Below are 15,681 nucleotides of genomic sequence, written 5' to 3' on the forward strand. Positions count from 1 at the left end.
AGCAGGCTTTTCAGATGTGCTTAAGATTCTTGGTACCTGCTGTCATGTTCTGCTCCTGTGTTTTCTCTCCTTTCCTCCTGGAGGTCGGGCAGAGTTCTCCTGGTCTCAGATTCCATTCCCTCCGCCCCGCCCCAGAAGCTGAGCAGATGCTGCGGCAGCAGTGGCAGGACTGATCCCTGCGTTCCACTCTGTGGCCGGAGACAAATCTGGCTACTACAGTATATTGGGCGGCAGCTGTGGTTTGGCTTCATTGCTGTGTATGGAGTGGTAGTGCTTGTGGTCCACATGCCCTGGTCCCCCATCCATGAAGACTTTTGGCGCCATGGCAACATCACCCATCCTCGATTGTTTTGAACAAAGTTTTAGCAATCCTGTACTAGAAATTTGGCATTTCTTTTTCTTCAATCTCCTAGCCCTCTTCTTACTCATGGAATTCATGGCTGTGATTGGGCTAAGCAGATCAAGGTCAAGTCAGTGGAGTCAGTGGCAGGTAAAGTGGGTGAGGGCTCCATGGTGAGAATCCAGGAGCATGTTCCCTCTCTGAAGAAGTCCAGCTTGAACTTCCATCAGGAGAAGATGCTTTTGCTTTTGTACCTCCTTTATTTCCTCTTGCAGGTTGGCATGCAGTATGTGTTTTTGTTCCTTCCCATGTACCAACACCTGCTGCTGGTGAGCCAAGCCAGTATTCACTGCAGAACTGATAGCTGCCCTGGACCCTACCTCTGCCTGGTGGGGGGACCATGGAGAAGCACATGTCCATCTACACCCTCATCACCTTGTCTTTTACGGCCATCCTCTTCTGCTTGGGTTTTTTCATGCACTGTACCCATCATTACCTGTTAAAAGGGCTTTCAAGTGCTAAGTTTTGGCTTCACTGACATTTAGAAGTTCTTACTGAGAGTCTTTTCCTTTTTCACACTAAGGAAGTTTGTATTCCTCTAAATATTGTGTCTGGGGAAGGGCTTCCTCCTGCTAACCTTCTTTGCATTCCTCCTTAATAAAATAAACATTTGTTGTTCTTGTTTTTTCCCTCTACAGCCAGGCTCAGGTTGTCTAACTTGGGGGGGGGGCATGGGATGCACTCGATAACGTTTCATAATTCTTTCACACGTGCTATTTAATTTGGTCTGCACCAGAATCCTGTGGCATTGAACTTGCTTCCAGTATTTTAAAATCAGAAAGAGTTTCCATTGTCTTACAACAATGAGCTCTTAAGGTTTCACACGTTCTGCCTGGGATTAGGAAGAAAGTTCTGACCACCGGGATTTGATTGTGTTTGGCAGGATCCTGTTCAAGCCAGGGCAGCTACACCAGCCAGCTCCGCGCAACCCGGCAAGGCGATATCCCTTCGTGGATGGCAGCCCCGAAGCACGCAGGCGATCAGGTCGCTGATGAACTCTACATCATCTCCGTGAAGAGGTGCTTCTAACTCCTCGATCTCCAAGTCGGGCAGGCGGAACGCCCAGCGAAAAGACAGAGCAAGCTGGCCAGGACTTCCACCAGGAGCGGAGCTCGCCCAGCCCAGCAACTCTCTCTCTGCTGCCCATCTGAATTCCCGTGGGACGCCCGGCCAGTGCCTCTACATTTCGGGCGGGGGCAGGGGCTGCTGCTCCTCCCGCTGTTACCGCCTTTGGGCGTAGGCTTGAGTTGAGGTCTGGCGAGCGCACCCTTGGCAGCGGTGGGCGGAGTCACTGAGGAGGTTCGCGCCCTGGCCCCATTCGCGGCTGCGGCTGCGGGTGTGGCGCCCCCAGTCCCGCACAAAGTAATCGTCTCGCCGCCCGCGAAAACAGAGGAAAGATGATACTTGATCACAAAATGAGTCTGGCCTCATTAGATTTGGCCTGATTATTTACATAGGCGCAGCAAGAATTAATTTAGCATAAAGGCTTTCTTTAAGTTTGCTCTGCTAAGAGGTTTCCATAAGGAATCTCAGGTTGGACTTCTAAAGCCTCTATTACTTGCTGTTTTAAGGCTAAGAACATGTCCAAGAAACTCTATCCACTGGTTTTCATCTGCAGTACCTATACATTTTGTGGGACTTCCTCTTTTCACAAAGTTCTCCAAACATCTCTAGGCTCATGGCCTGCCATGGAAGTGACCTCTCTCAGCAGCTCTAAGGCTGGACCCTGAAAGTCAGGCACCAGGAGGGCTTTCTCAGTATTGTTTCTATGAAGTCGACCTTAATTCCCTAAAAACGAGTGGTCAGGCCCTGGCAACAGCTTCTCCAGGCTGTCAGGCAGCCTCCCCCCTTGCCCTTGTGGTCATGTCCACCTGGAGGGGCCTGGCAACAAGGTTGCTGCTGGCATGGGCAGGCTGTTCTCCTTGAAGCTGCCTGGCGGTGGCAGGCACCAAACACAGACTTGGAGCAGCAGGGAGTCAGAGAGTATGAGCCCCTCCACTTGTCCCTGGTTGTTGACAGAAACCTTTTCCAAAAAAGATAAAAGGAGCTCAGATCAGTTGTTCATTGTGTTCCTGGTTGGAAATTACTTGGTAAAGTCCCTTCCGGAGAAGAATCTTTAGAAAGATTCCAAAAATAATTCAGCAGGAGTATGAAGCACCAACAGGGAGGACCTGTAAGCCACTGCTTCAGTTGTCATGACATAATTTCAAATTTAAGCTTCTTTCTACTACCATTCTAATTCTGGAGAATGGCCCATATATGATTGATCATTGCTTTTGTGTATTGTTGAAGAAATCTTTGCCTACCCCAAGGGAATCTTCCTGCCAAACATGTGGAAGAAGCTCGGTAATGTTACCGAGAACAACATTACACTATCGAGCTGAATCTCAACATTGAGCAATTAAACACTACATTAAAAATTAAAAAAATTAAGTGGAAAGAAAATAATGCAATATAATGATAATTTGGAACAGTGAAATGCTGCCCATTTGGAAAGTAATACATAGTAGACTGGAAGGCTGGAGAATTGGGGTGCAGAGGTTGCCCCCTAGTGTCCACAGTCAAGTTTGGAGTCTCTCTGTAGGAAGTGAACTAAATATCGTTCCTGAACTTCATGAAATACTTCTCTCCAAAGGAAAAGAATGCTGGCAAAGCTTCAGTAAAACACATTCTATCTAAACATGTCATTCCCTAAATGCAGGAAGTATATCCATTCTCTAAATGCAGGAAGTATGTCTGTTGATGATGCAGATGACAGTTTGGAATTAAGCTAGACATGTCTTATGCATTTCCATCTCCCTACACCTTGCACAAGGCCAACCCTTATTATGATGTTTTACACAATATCTTGGGAGCATCTTATAGGCCTGATGTTGGTTATGTTCAAGGGATGTCCTTCATTGAGTCAGGACACATTCTCAATGAGGAAGAGGTAGATGTCTTCACTGCATTTGGAAATCTAATGAGTAAGTCATGCCAGTCGGTCTTCTTCTGTGTGCAGCAAGATGTTGAAATATTTTAGGATATTTGCAGTATTCTTTTTGAGGACACTTTCTTCAAACTGTTTCTTCACATCAGGTCTTACGGTTTTGCACCAGACATATATTTGATAGACGGGATCTTCACGCAGTATCTCAAATCTACTTGACCTGGCCTGTCCAGTCTGGGATGTATTCTGCAGAGACGGGGAGGAATTTTTATTGAGAAGTGGGCTAGAAATCCTCCAAGTATATGAAGGTATTTTCCTGCAGATAGACTTTATCACACAGCACAGTTTCTAACTGAATTGGCAGAGGATATCACGCCAGGAAAGCCGTTCAACTGTATTGCACTCAGAGCAGTGCCAATAAATGGACTTAGGTCTTTGTGTCTGTGATAAAGGATGTTCAAGGAGGAGACAAGAATAACAGTACTGCTTTGAACAGCTAATCCTCATAATAAACAAATGAAGTGTAAAAAAGTGTGTTTGATAACAGCATTTTGTTTCCTATGTAAGCAACATGGAGGAAAGCTGGAGAAATCCAAAAAAATCCAAGAGATGCAAAACAGTTGATTTTGAAACTTGTGAGTGAAATAAAGGAAATGAATAACTTATTGAAGTTATTAACAATATTTTGTAGAGACAGTCATTTTACAAAGGAATAAGTGTAAATGACTAATTCATACTACCTACTTTGGGTTGAATAGTTGAATGACATAATATTTTAAAACAGATTTTTGGGTAAAAACAGTGGCTGGTTGTACCCAATTTTATAAGCATTATTCTCAAATGTAACATTCCAGAAAAGGCCTTAGTGCATAAACAATTTTTCCAATTACATCTAGTAAAAAAAAGTGAGTAGATTCTTATTGAACTTATGCAAATAGCTTTCCATTTAAAACTAAAACATTTAATAAAAGTTTCTGAATTTAGGAGGGTAGGTTAGGCAGGGAGAGTAAGATATTATCTAAAAATTTTCCATTTCAATGCATGAAACCAGAATCTAATAAATTGTGTGTGCTATAGATAACTTAGTAAGAAAGAGAAAGGGCTTCCTTATATATCCAGGAAATAGAACGCTGAAACATCAACAATATTCCAAATAGCTACAATCATCTCTCATGAGTTCATTCAGTTCTACATAATCCATTCTTGTTCCACTGGACCTTGGGTTAGCAGTATCATAAACATGAACTCATTGGTTGCTTGACTCAGAAGAGTTTTGGAAATCCTGACTCTGCCCAATGAAAGCTGTTTAAGTGATAACATTAGAAACCTGTGCTCGAGATCTATTCTTTGAAGTGTCAATAGTTTGAAGGACCAAGTACAATCTTGTTCCACAGGCTCGAGACCATGCTTCTTTGCTGAAGATGTAAACTCTGGCCTGAAGCTGACTGCAGAGCCTTCGGGGGAGCATCAGGTAATACAAAAACTATCTGTAGGTGCCAAAGACTTAAAGTGACTAGTAATGAATCTGAGAAGGGTTCATAACAAGAATAATACTACTGACAAGAAAATTTGGTGGTTTCTGCGTCATGCAAGAAAAAGCTAATGCAAATCAAGCAAGCAATCAATCTTTAGATGCAATATCCGTTAAGGATAATGATTAAGGCTATTTTCAAAGAAGATGGTAAATATCACATCTGATTTATAATAATAAATGAACATATGGATTTTACAGAGGAAAAACTGAGACATACAAAATTCCTGAATCATAATGTATATACCATATTTTGCTGTTCATAATGTGCACCCACGTTTTTGTGTGCATTATACATGGGATTATTGTACCCATGGCATGTAATCATTATACCCATGTATAATGCGCATCCTTATTTTTCCCTCAAAAATTTGGGCAAAGGAGTGCACATTATACATGGCAAAATACTGTACACACACATATATGCAAATATACTGAGAATATACCAAGGATGTATCAAGAATATCTAGTCAAGCCCTGGCTGGTGTGGCTCAGTGGGTTGAGTGCTGTCCGGAGAACCGAAGGGTTGCTGGTTCGACTCCCAGTCAGGTCACATGCTTGGGTTGCAGGCCAGGTCCCCAGTAGAGGGCATGTGAGAGGCAACCACACATTGATATTTCTCTCCCTCTCTTTCTCCCTCCTTTCTCTTCTGTCTAGAAACAAAATAAATAAAATCTTAAAAACAAAAGAATATCAAGTCAACAGATTCTCTTAAATATTTGTTTAATTGAAATTACAGATAAATCTGATGTTTATCCCCGAATGAAAACCACTGCACTAGAAGATAGAAGATTCAAATTAAAAAAGTAAGATTCTATCAAAGTAAACATTTTGAATAATAGCAAACATTATGACTAGTAACATCATATTGCCTAACATCAGGCAAAGCACCCTCAGGACACGATAAATAGAAAACTTGACAAATCTCCAGCGACTACCTGTGAAGCATTCGAGACCTAAAATATTGACATTAATAATATTTTACCTTTAATTTAACTTAGGAAAGGCTGAGCATCTTTTGTGATTTAATGACTTTCCATGAAACATATTAACAGTAACATAAATAAAATTGAGTAATTTCTAATACTTATCTTTTATGAAGTAAAGGAACAAATCTCTGAATTTCAGGGAGGCAAAAATCAAAAGCTGTCAAGAGATTTGAACACTTAAGATAGAATCATATGTTCCTGAGATACGGTAGTTGGCTCCATTTGAAAGTGACAATAAAACATCTAAAAATAAGTGTGAACTATAACATGATTGTAAAGAACATTAGTTACTTCATAAGTGAGAAATCTTTGTTTTAAAAATAGTCAAGAATGTAATAAAGTTAACATAAAGCATAGAAAATTATTCTGGTAAGACAGAACCTTTTGTAACCTAGACAAATTACACAGAACAAACTTTTCACATTCCAGGTGAAGGCAATAAACAGTAAACCAAGGAAACTAGACCATCAAAACCAAGCGAACTTTGCTAAGATTTTAACACCTTTCATGTTTTTCAGACTCAGGTTTTATAAACCAAGGCAAATAGAAGTAGCATGGTGGCTTGATAGCGTCTGAGGCGGGTTGTTCTTGACGGACAACAACAGAATCATGTTGTTCGGAGGAAGAGAATCCAAAACTATACTACTAACAACGTCCCCTAGGTAATTCTTAACATGACAGAAATTCAGAAAACACTACTGAGTGTCATGTAGGTCAGAGAATTATCAGTGCACCTAAGTTAGATCAGGTTTGCTCACAGCCCCTCCCCCAACCCAACAGGTGTTATTGCAATAGGACTTGTTTTTCTGAAGCCACCAGCCATTTTAAAAGGGAAGGAAGGAAATATATTTTAGATATAGAAGTATTTCAGGATGGATGTTTGGAACTGGAAAGAAAGTCCGGACTGGAGACCTAGATTAGAGAGTAAATTTGCATAGAACAGACAAGAAACCCAAATTTGCAAGAGAATCAGTATAAAACAGAAGCCTCTAGTATATACCAGGGGCTGTTAGGTCTTCTATGTGTAACTCCATATGAGTTTAATCCTGAGACTTGTTCTTATGAAGCAGGTCTGTTATCTACATTTTGCAGACTAGGAGGCTGTGTTTCAAAGAGGTCAAGTGACACAGTCATAGAGCTGGTAAGCAGAAAAGGTTCCAGATATAGTGTGACAGTTTATTCATTTAACAAAGTTTCATTAAGCATCTCCCATGTAGCATGAACTTTTCTTAAACATTATTTATCCTGTTCTCTTTTTCAAGCCTTTCTCTTTTTCTTCGGTGTTCTACGGTTTCATTATGATGAATTAGCTGTTGATTTCCTTCTTGTTTGTTGGGATTCATTGGGTTTATTTTTTTTTTCATTTTTTTTCATTGGGTTTCTCGAATCCGTGGCTTTATTTATTTTTTTAAAAAAGATTTTATTTTTTTATTTTTAGAGAGAGGGGAAGAGAGAAAGACAGGGAGGGAAACAAAAACAGGTGTGAGATAGAAACATCGATCAGTTGCCTCTTGCATGTGCCCTGACCAGGGACCAACCCACTAATGGGCTTTTGTCCTGACCAGGAATCCAACTGCCGACCCTTTGGTTTGTGGGATGACACCCAACCAACTGAATCACACCAGTCAGGGCTTGAATCTGTGGCTTTAATTTCTTGCTAGAAGCTACCCTAAACTCGTTGGCATGTGTTTACTAACAAGACTGAGACTTTTTATAACAACAGTTATCTTGGGAATGACATCATATTCTCTTCATTAGATTAAAGTCATAGGTCCCTTCCCTTATACTTAGGGAAGGGAGAGGTGGGTACCTGAAAGCCTATTCATCACAGTCTCCTATTAGATGCTCCACTTTGCCATCCCCTGGCTTGATCTCTGTATACATGGACCCACTACGCTGACAAAGCAGATTCTAATTTGGGCAATATGCAAGTGCCTTCAGGGCAAAAGCAACTCCTCTGCCTTCTTACCCCTCTTTAAGACTTCCCTTTACTTTTTGGCATAATAATTCCTTATTGTTTTATTAGCTCTTCACTGATATTAAGAAAATGTTTTTTATATTTTGTCCAGTTTTTTTCTTTCAAGCTATTTTCACCTGGAGGGTTAATCCAAACAACCTAGCTCACCATTAGTGGGAAAAAGAATTCTTGCTTTAGTGTTAGAAGATTCGCTCAGGCAGCTGTTTGAGGAGGAAGCGCTGGTAAGGATACAAGTGTGGAAGCAGGAAGATAAATTAGTTATTGCAATAATCCCAGTGAGAGATGATGGTGGCTTCACGTAAGGTGACAAGAGTACAGAAACCCCAGACAGAAGGGGTGAATAATTTAAAAACAAGTCTTTCGAAAACAAATATTTAAGAGTTTTATGTCATCATTTTCTTTCAAATGGAATTGTTAAGGCTAGGATTTTGTAGAAACTCATTAGGACCCTGAAATCTACCAGGCGGTGCTACATTCCAGTATTGTTACATTTTAGAACTTTATCCTCCAGTGTAACTACATCTTACAGACAGTCTGTTAAAACCCTATTCATATATTTTAAATATAAATTTTAGAGGACAAGCCCTTAGCCAGTGAGTAATACACTTCCACTGACAATATAAATGATCTCCAATTTTTCTACAGAGAGGACAATGGCAAGGCACATCTCCACCCTCAGAGGTGGACACCCCACGGAGTCCTCCAGAGGGAAGTCACTTAAGACAGTCTGCAGCTTGAATTGGGTTTACGGTTTCAAATATCCTCTCAAACACCCTTCATTTTCTGTGCTCAAGAGGTTAGTATGGCCCTTAATAAGGTTTCTTAGGTCAGTGGTTCTTTGTGTTGCAAACTAGCGGTCTTTGTGTTTTTCTCATTCACTCCACATCATCTCCACCAGCCTTCTTCACGTAGGAGGCCCAGCCAGGTTGACATAGATTTTCTTGTCTCACCTCCTCTGCTGTTCTGCAGTATTAAATTATGGCCAAATTAATGGCCTCTAAGGGGACATTCCTACCAGCAGCCCACCGCTACCCAGATTTTATACCTTAGCCTGCAAGCCCCCTTCTCCCCACTGTGGTTGGACCTCTGCCTTCCTCTGTGACTTCATTTTATGCCACTTCACTTTCTAGTTACGTGCTCCAGCCTTCCGGGACTGTTATTTCCAGAAATTGCAAAGGTCATTCCTGCTCTAGAGCCTTTCCTCCCCTATTCCATCTGCCTGCTCTTCCTTCAGACCTTTCAGTAGCCGGCCTCCCACCCACTTATTCCAAAGTCCCTGGGTTCAGCATCAATAGATCAAATGAAGCTAAATTACATGGTTTAGAAGAAGAAAGGTTAAACATATTCTAAACTATAAAGAGGGCCGGCAAGCCGGTCTAAGAAATTAGAAGGCTGTGGCACTGCCTCACTCCTGAAGAACAAAGGAGTGATTATCTCACCTGAGCGTATCTGATACCACCTAAGCAGTGAGTCCTTTACAGCTCTACTGTAGTCTGAATACTTGTGTCTCCCCCTCCCCGCAGTTCCTATGCTGAAACCTAACCGCCTAGGTGATGGTATTATTCGAAGATGGGGCCTTTGGGGGGAGATTAGGTCACGAGGTCAGAGAATTCGTGAATGGGATTAGTGCCCTTATAAAGGAGGCCAGAGAAAGCTCCCTGTCCCCTTACAGCAAAAAGATGGCCAGTTTGGAAGCAGGTCCTCACCAGACACCGAACGTGCCAGCACCTTGATCTTGGATTTCTCAGCCTGCAGAACTGTAAGAAATAAATTTCTGTTGCTGATAAGCCATCCAGTCTATTAAATTCTTTTACAGCCACCTGAACCGACTAAGACAGCTCCCAATTTCTGGAATGATTGTTACTCTGAGTTAAAGCCATGCCGGATAGACGCCTCCACGCTGAGCGCTCTCAGAGATGCCGTAGAGGGATCTGGAGACCCAAGGACCAGGCTGAGGAGCAGCTGCCTTCCCGGATTTTATGGATGAGGAGGGAGTAATTTTTGAGTTTGGGAACATTTTTGGGGCGGCTCAGAAAGTCATTAACTCTGTACCACTGAGTCATATCTGACTATAATTATTTTTATTCCAGACTAGGCCGATACTGGCTTCAATAAGACCATAACCAACCTCAGTGTTATTTGATTTATGGCTCTGGCTAGGTCATTCATCTGAGATTGAACTTCTTTGCTTGTAAAATACAACCACCTGAAGACATCACCAGGGTTTTGTTTTGGTTTTTAATTTTTGGACATCACCAGTGTTGTTGCAGGCACCATGCTAGAACAAGGGGAAGCACTTTGAAAGGGTTAAGTATTATGTGGCTGGGAGTTAGGATTGTTGCAGTTGCATTTTACCAGATTACAACAGTTACAATGCAACTCAACAGTTAGTGCAGTGTCTTCTAAGTCTTGCTGAGTGACAGCACTGCAGAGTCATCAAAACACACTAGAAGCAAGGCTTACCCAGGCAGCTACTTCCAGGCTCAACAGCTTCTCCTGTGTTTCCTGTCCCCGGTGAGAGACCCTCAGTGCTGCAGTCACAGAGCACTGGCTCTCCCCCAAGTCCTTTCTCTCTCCAAGGTAATTTTCGGTCCTCTATTTCACTTCCCTTTGTCTTCTTTTTGTCCATCTGTTCCCCATCCCAGTCAATCGCTCACTCAGTTGCCCTGCCCCTGGCCCCTTGTCTCCTCAGTATATCCCATTCTTGTTGTCAGTGTCGCCCCAGGGCTCACCTTCCCCAGACCCCACCATTCTTTGCACTTCCTCCTCCCCTTTCTCCTGCTCTCTGCTTCCAGTCCTGAAAGCCTCTTTCAGCCAGGGACACCTCTGTGCTCTGCCTCTCTCCCACCTCTCATCTCAGCTGGTTCTGGTGCAGCTGTTTCTCGTGGTACATGGTTCCGGTTCTCACCCTCAGACGTTGGAAGTTCTAAGTTTTCGTGTGAGGACCCAGGAAGCAGGGGCGAGGACAGAATGGTGCAACAGCACCAGGGAAACATGCAAATCTGATTTTCCTGGGGCTTACAGAGGAAAGGTGACCTTCAGGTGCATACCAAAAGTATCTCTGGGTGTGCATGGCAGGGCTTTGCGCTGAACCACCTGCCTTGGGCACAGGGTGCATCTTTGCATCTCCTCCTGAACTGGTACAGGGGAGTCTCTTGTTCTCCCCTGGACCTTACGAGGAACTGTGGCAGGCAAAGATCAGACAGGTGAGAGCCAGTACCCATCCGGGGGAGCATTCTCCTAGCCCATGTGCTTTATACAAAATAACTGATTTTATAATTGTTTTTAAAGATTTTATTTATTTATTTTTAGAGAAGGGGAAGGGAAGGAGAAAGAAAAGGAGAGAAATATCAATGTGTGGTTGCCTCCTGCACTCTCCCAACTGGGGACCCAGCCTGCAACCCAGGCATGAGATCTGACTTGGAATTGAACCGGCAACCCTTTGGTTCACAGGCTGGTGCTCAATCCACTGAGCCACAGCAGCCAGGGCAGGATAGAGAATATTTTAATGCAATATTTTAAAAATAAAATTAATGGAAAAAGTCTATGATGAACAAAACATCAAAATGTTAAATGTAGGGCCCAATGGGGCTGGGCTGAGGTGAGGTGAGTGAAGCCAAGTCATGCGAGTGCAGGGGTGGATCCCATTTTCACTAAACATTTTGATATTGTTGCTTGTACAGATCAGCCTTACTTAAAGTAGGATAGCACTGAATAAGGATAGATGTACAAAACGATGTGTCATTGGGGATCACCTTGGAGCCTGATTATCACAAGGACAAAATTATGTTACAGTTTTACTGGACGGAAAGGGGGTATAGGAATATGTGTGAATGGTAGGCTGGGGGCGCACATGCAAATTAAACCCTCATTTTCCATGGTTGGTAGTTAATAGATTATACTGCCAAATGGAAGAACCAAGAAGTAATATTAACATGTTATTAAAAGATATCAGGATAAATACTTAAAAATGGACAAAAGATATGAAAGTGATTCCTTTTGTGGAAGGGAAATAAGAGAAGGGCAAAACAGGGATCTGGGGACTGCTATTTGTCTTAATGTTGCAGAACTAGTTGACATATGTGCATATATGACTAACAGAAAAATTAAAATAAGTAAATCAATGTTTGACATTTCAAATAAAAGACTCTGAAGTATTCATCACGGGGAAAGCAAAGTTTATTGGACTTCTTACCTGATGTTATGATTCAGTATTATTTTTACTTTGGATTACATGTGGAGGTGGGTGCTAAACTCGCTCAGTGATAAGCAGGGCCTCTAACAATCTTCCTGAGCTGATACGTTTTCCATCTCATGTAACCCTCACACCGCATAACAGGTCATGAAATATCCCTAGGCGAGGGATACTGACAGATGAAAGAAACTGAGGGTCAGAAAGGGAAAGTAACTAGTCCGAGCTACTGCTCCATTGTAAATGGCATTGGAGTAGACTGGGTACCAGATCCTTCTGCCAGTGAGACCAAGGTTCATACCAGGAAACTGGTGCTAGCTCCCAAGACTGTAGTTGCATGCTGGTCTCTTTCGGCCAGGTCCCCACGTTTGCTGTCTAGTTCTGCTTTGACCTGCATCCCCATTCCTTGTTGGTGGCTGAAGCTGTTCCCTGACAGATGCGAAGACCTTCCATCTCTCTGGCTGCAATACCTACAAATTCTGTCCTTAAAGCCAGACTTCCTGTCTCAACCATTCCGTTGTTTCTGTGCTTGCCTTTTCTGGGCTGAACTACAGGGCCACACATCTGTGCAGCCTGGGGTCTGGACTTCAAATGCCCGGATGTGCTGTGCACTACTTCAGAGAGGGTCAGTACTATTAAATTTGGAAGGATCAGGGAGTTATCTCTGGTTTGAGGCAAGAAGGAAACTTTTTTCCCCTGCCCACAAACTGAGTTCCATGTGGAAGTTTCTGCCGCTTTCTAGGTGGGGCTTTTGCGCCTGCATCTCCTTGCCACCTGCAGAGTTATAGCCCTGTTTCTTGAAACAGTGAGGGGATTATATACCCTGACTAGGAATACCCTGTGTTCCTGCTTTTTCCACATTGCTCAAAGCCCAGTTATTTTACTCTGGGAAATTGGACAGCCTTATTACTCAAATCCACCTTAGTATTCAAATGTACGTTCTTGAAGAGCCTCTCCATGTCTTAACTCCCACTACTTATATTCTGTTAGGGTTCTGGGCTCCAAAACTATTTGATTAAGACAAAGTGCTACTTCCATGGGCCTAACTGGTTAACTATTTCATTCCCTCATGATTCGACTGCATAGCTGGGCTACAGTTCTGTTTCCAGAAGACTGGGCCCTTCCAAGAGGGCCATCTATGTGCATGATGCTAGTGATGGACCGAGAGTCTGGCTGACCAAGTGCCCCCTGAGATTGAATGAGGCTCAGAGAACTTGAAGCAGCTGAAGGACCATTGCAACTAGAATCTGCAATCAGGGCCACCATTTCTCGGAGGGCCCTACCTCCAGGCATTATGTCCCCCAACACAGCTTTGACCCCTGGGGCCTGCTTTCTTCCCTCTCTTTCTGCATGTTTTCCTTCCTTCCCACATATCCTCTTCCAGAGATAATTCAAAGGAACAAAGTCTTTTCATAAAGCCTTTTTGGCTCCCCACTAGTCAGACTTGATCAGAGTGTACAGTTGTCCAACACTCTGGCTTGAGTTGTCTCTGAGAGGGGCCAGTTTCTGGCCTAAGGTCCTGCTTTGTGCCTGTTTACTATGATACCACCCCTTTTTGATTTGTCCCCATGTCAGCCAGAGTTTCTGAGACTTAGCCAACAAACTTGCTTTTTTTGGAGCTACAGGTGATTGGACTCAATCTCCAGTCCCTCTTTCCTCCTTGGAGGTCAGAGAGTGGGACTAAAAGTTCCAACCCTCTAATCACTTGTTGGTTCCTTTGATGACCAGCTGCCATTCTTAGGTGACCCAGAGGCTTTCCAAAGGACACCTCATTTATATAACTAAAGCCACTTTTGTGGTTATCCACACTTAGAAAATTCCAAGGATTTAGGAGCTCTGTGCCAGGAAGGGGTCAAGGGCAAAGACTGAATATATTTCTTATAAAAATTACAATATCACAGAAGTTAACATAGTTATTCCTGCTTTACAACTGAGACTGAGCCTCACTGAAATAAGTTGCAAAAAAATCACATGACTTTTAAGTGGCAGGACCACTGGGACCTGTTCAGGTCTTTAAGGCTTGAAAGAAGGCAATACAGCATAATAAAAAGAGAAAAAGTTTTGGAAACAAATTCCTCAGCTTAGTTCTTTCCTCTGTTCCAGTTGCAGGGCCTAAATTTCTCAGCTTCACTTTCCTCTTCTGTCAAATGAAATATTCTGTAGAAAAGGTTTGAGAACAAAATGAATTGTGTATACAAAACACCTGTCATGTAGCACCAAGAAGCGTATTTCACCTCCACGCCTTCCATCACCCCGCCATCTAGATCCAGGTTTAGTCATCTTCCTACTACATCATGCTCTTTCCAGCCCAATGCAGGAAATCAGGCAGGGACATGATTAACTATGATAGAAGAGAGAAAGCAGTCAGTACTGTACGAGCACACGAGCTTTGCTAGGATAGCCAAGCAGTACTTCATGGAGGCTGCGATATTAAATCTGGACCTGAAATGTTTTGTCACATTTCAAGAGATGGAAAATAGATGGGAGGTTCCTCAGATTCCACATTTGGTAACTAGATAAAGCACTTGGTAGACGATGGGTGTGTAAGTATTCAATAGACTAAAGGGCTGCACAGTGTGTGAAATGGGGTTATGTAGGCCATGCCTACTGTGCTAGATTCTAGGCTAGCCCTCTCCACAGTGCTTTATCTGACAATCCAGACTGAGGCGGGACTGGATTGTCAGTTTAAGCACTCCAGGGAGCCCTCCCCCTTGGACTCCCCACTCCATCTGGTGGTCATCAAGAGCACAGGCCCCAGTTGGAGGGGCTGACCCTCATCAAGGATGCATGTCCTTCAGAAGGGATGGTGAGGATGGGGGCAGTAGGGTGGGCTGGGGAGCAACACTACTTCTTCCCTGCCCCCCAATCCAGGAAAAATTGGCAGGAGAGAGAAAGGCCCAATATCTTGCCTTCAGCTCCTCACACCAGCTGGGATTCTATTTTTAACCAGCACTGTTCTGGTTGACAGCTTGGAACGCCTTCTCCCTCCGTTTCTACTTCATCCTGCTTCTTGTAGCCCAGAGCCCAGTAGAGAGGATGGATAGGAGCCGCCTTAGTGCTGGTAAGCAGAAAACCCACTCTCCCTTCTCACTGTCCTTCACCCCACACAGCCTTTGACCAGTGTAGTTAGTGGGTAGACTGTAGAAACATTGTGAAACTAATGAGGCTTACATTTCAGCGCTCCTCACTCACACAGGCCTCTTCCAAGGCCCTGGTCAGTCTCCTAGTGATTTTGTATCTGTACTTTTGATATTCTATTTCTTAAAAAAGGGCTCCCAATTTCATAAGTTCTGGGCACCACAAAACTTGGGTCTGCCTCCTAATGAGTATGGCTCCTTTCCTATCTTCCACTCAGTGTCTACTTTAAGAGGGTTATTTCTGTCTTGTACTTATTTATTGTATGACCTTGAGCAGTTTTCTTTCCTACTCTGGGTCTTAGTTTGCCCATCTGTTAGAAGATGAAAAGTCAAGGAAGCCCTCTCCCAACACACCATACCTGTAATTATCCATGTATGTCCCCTTGAGGAGCTCATCTGTTCCTCCCTGTTTGTCACTGTGTATGTGGAGGGGAGGATTTTGCTGTCTCTGCCTCTCTGGGGCTGGATCAGTCTTATAGTCAAAAGGAAGGCTGGGGTCTTGGAATTCTATTCAGCTCCAGCCCC

At 43.2% G+C, this 15,681-nt stretch overlaps 1 pseudogene; it reads left to right on the forward strand.

Moving 5' to 3' along the window:
- The first annotated feature begins 740 nt into the window (after positions 1-740).
- LOC112312777 (TBC1 domain family member 12-like) lies at positions 741-3,829 on the forward strand (annotated as a pseudogene).
- The last annotated feature ends 11,852 nt before the right edge of the window (positions 3,830-15,681 follow it).

Source organism: Desmodus rotundus, chromosome 5 (genome assembly GCF_022682495.2).
Source record: "Desmodus rotundus isolate HL8 chromosome 5, HLdesRot8A.1, whole genome shotgun sequence".
NCBI classification, from domain to species: domain Eukaryota; kingdom Metazoa; phylum Chordata; class Mammalia; order Chiroptera; family Phyllostomidae; genus Desmodus; species Desmodus rotundus.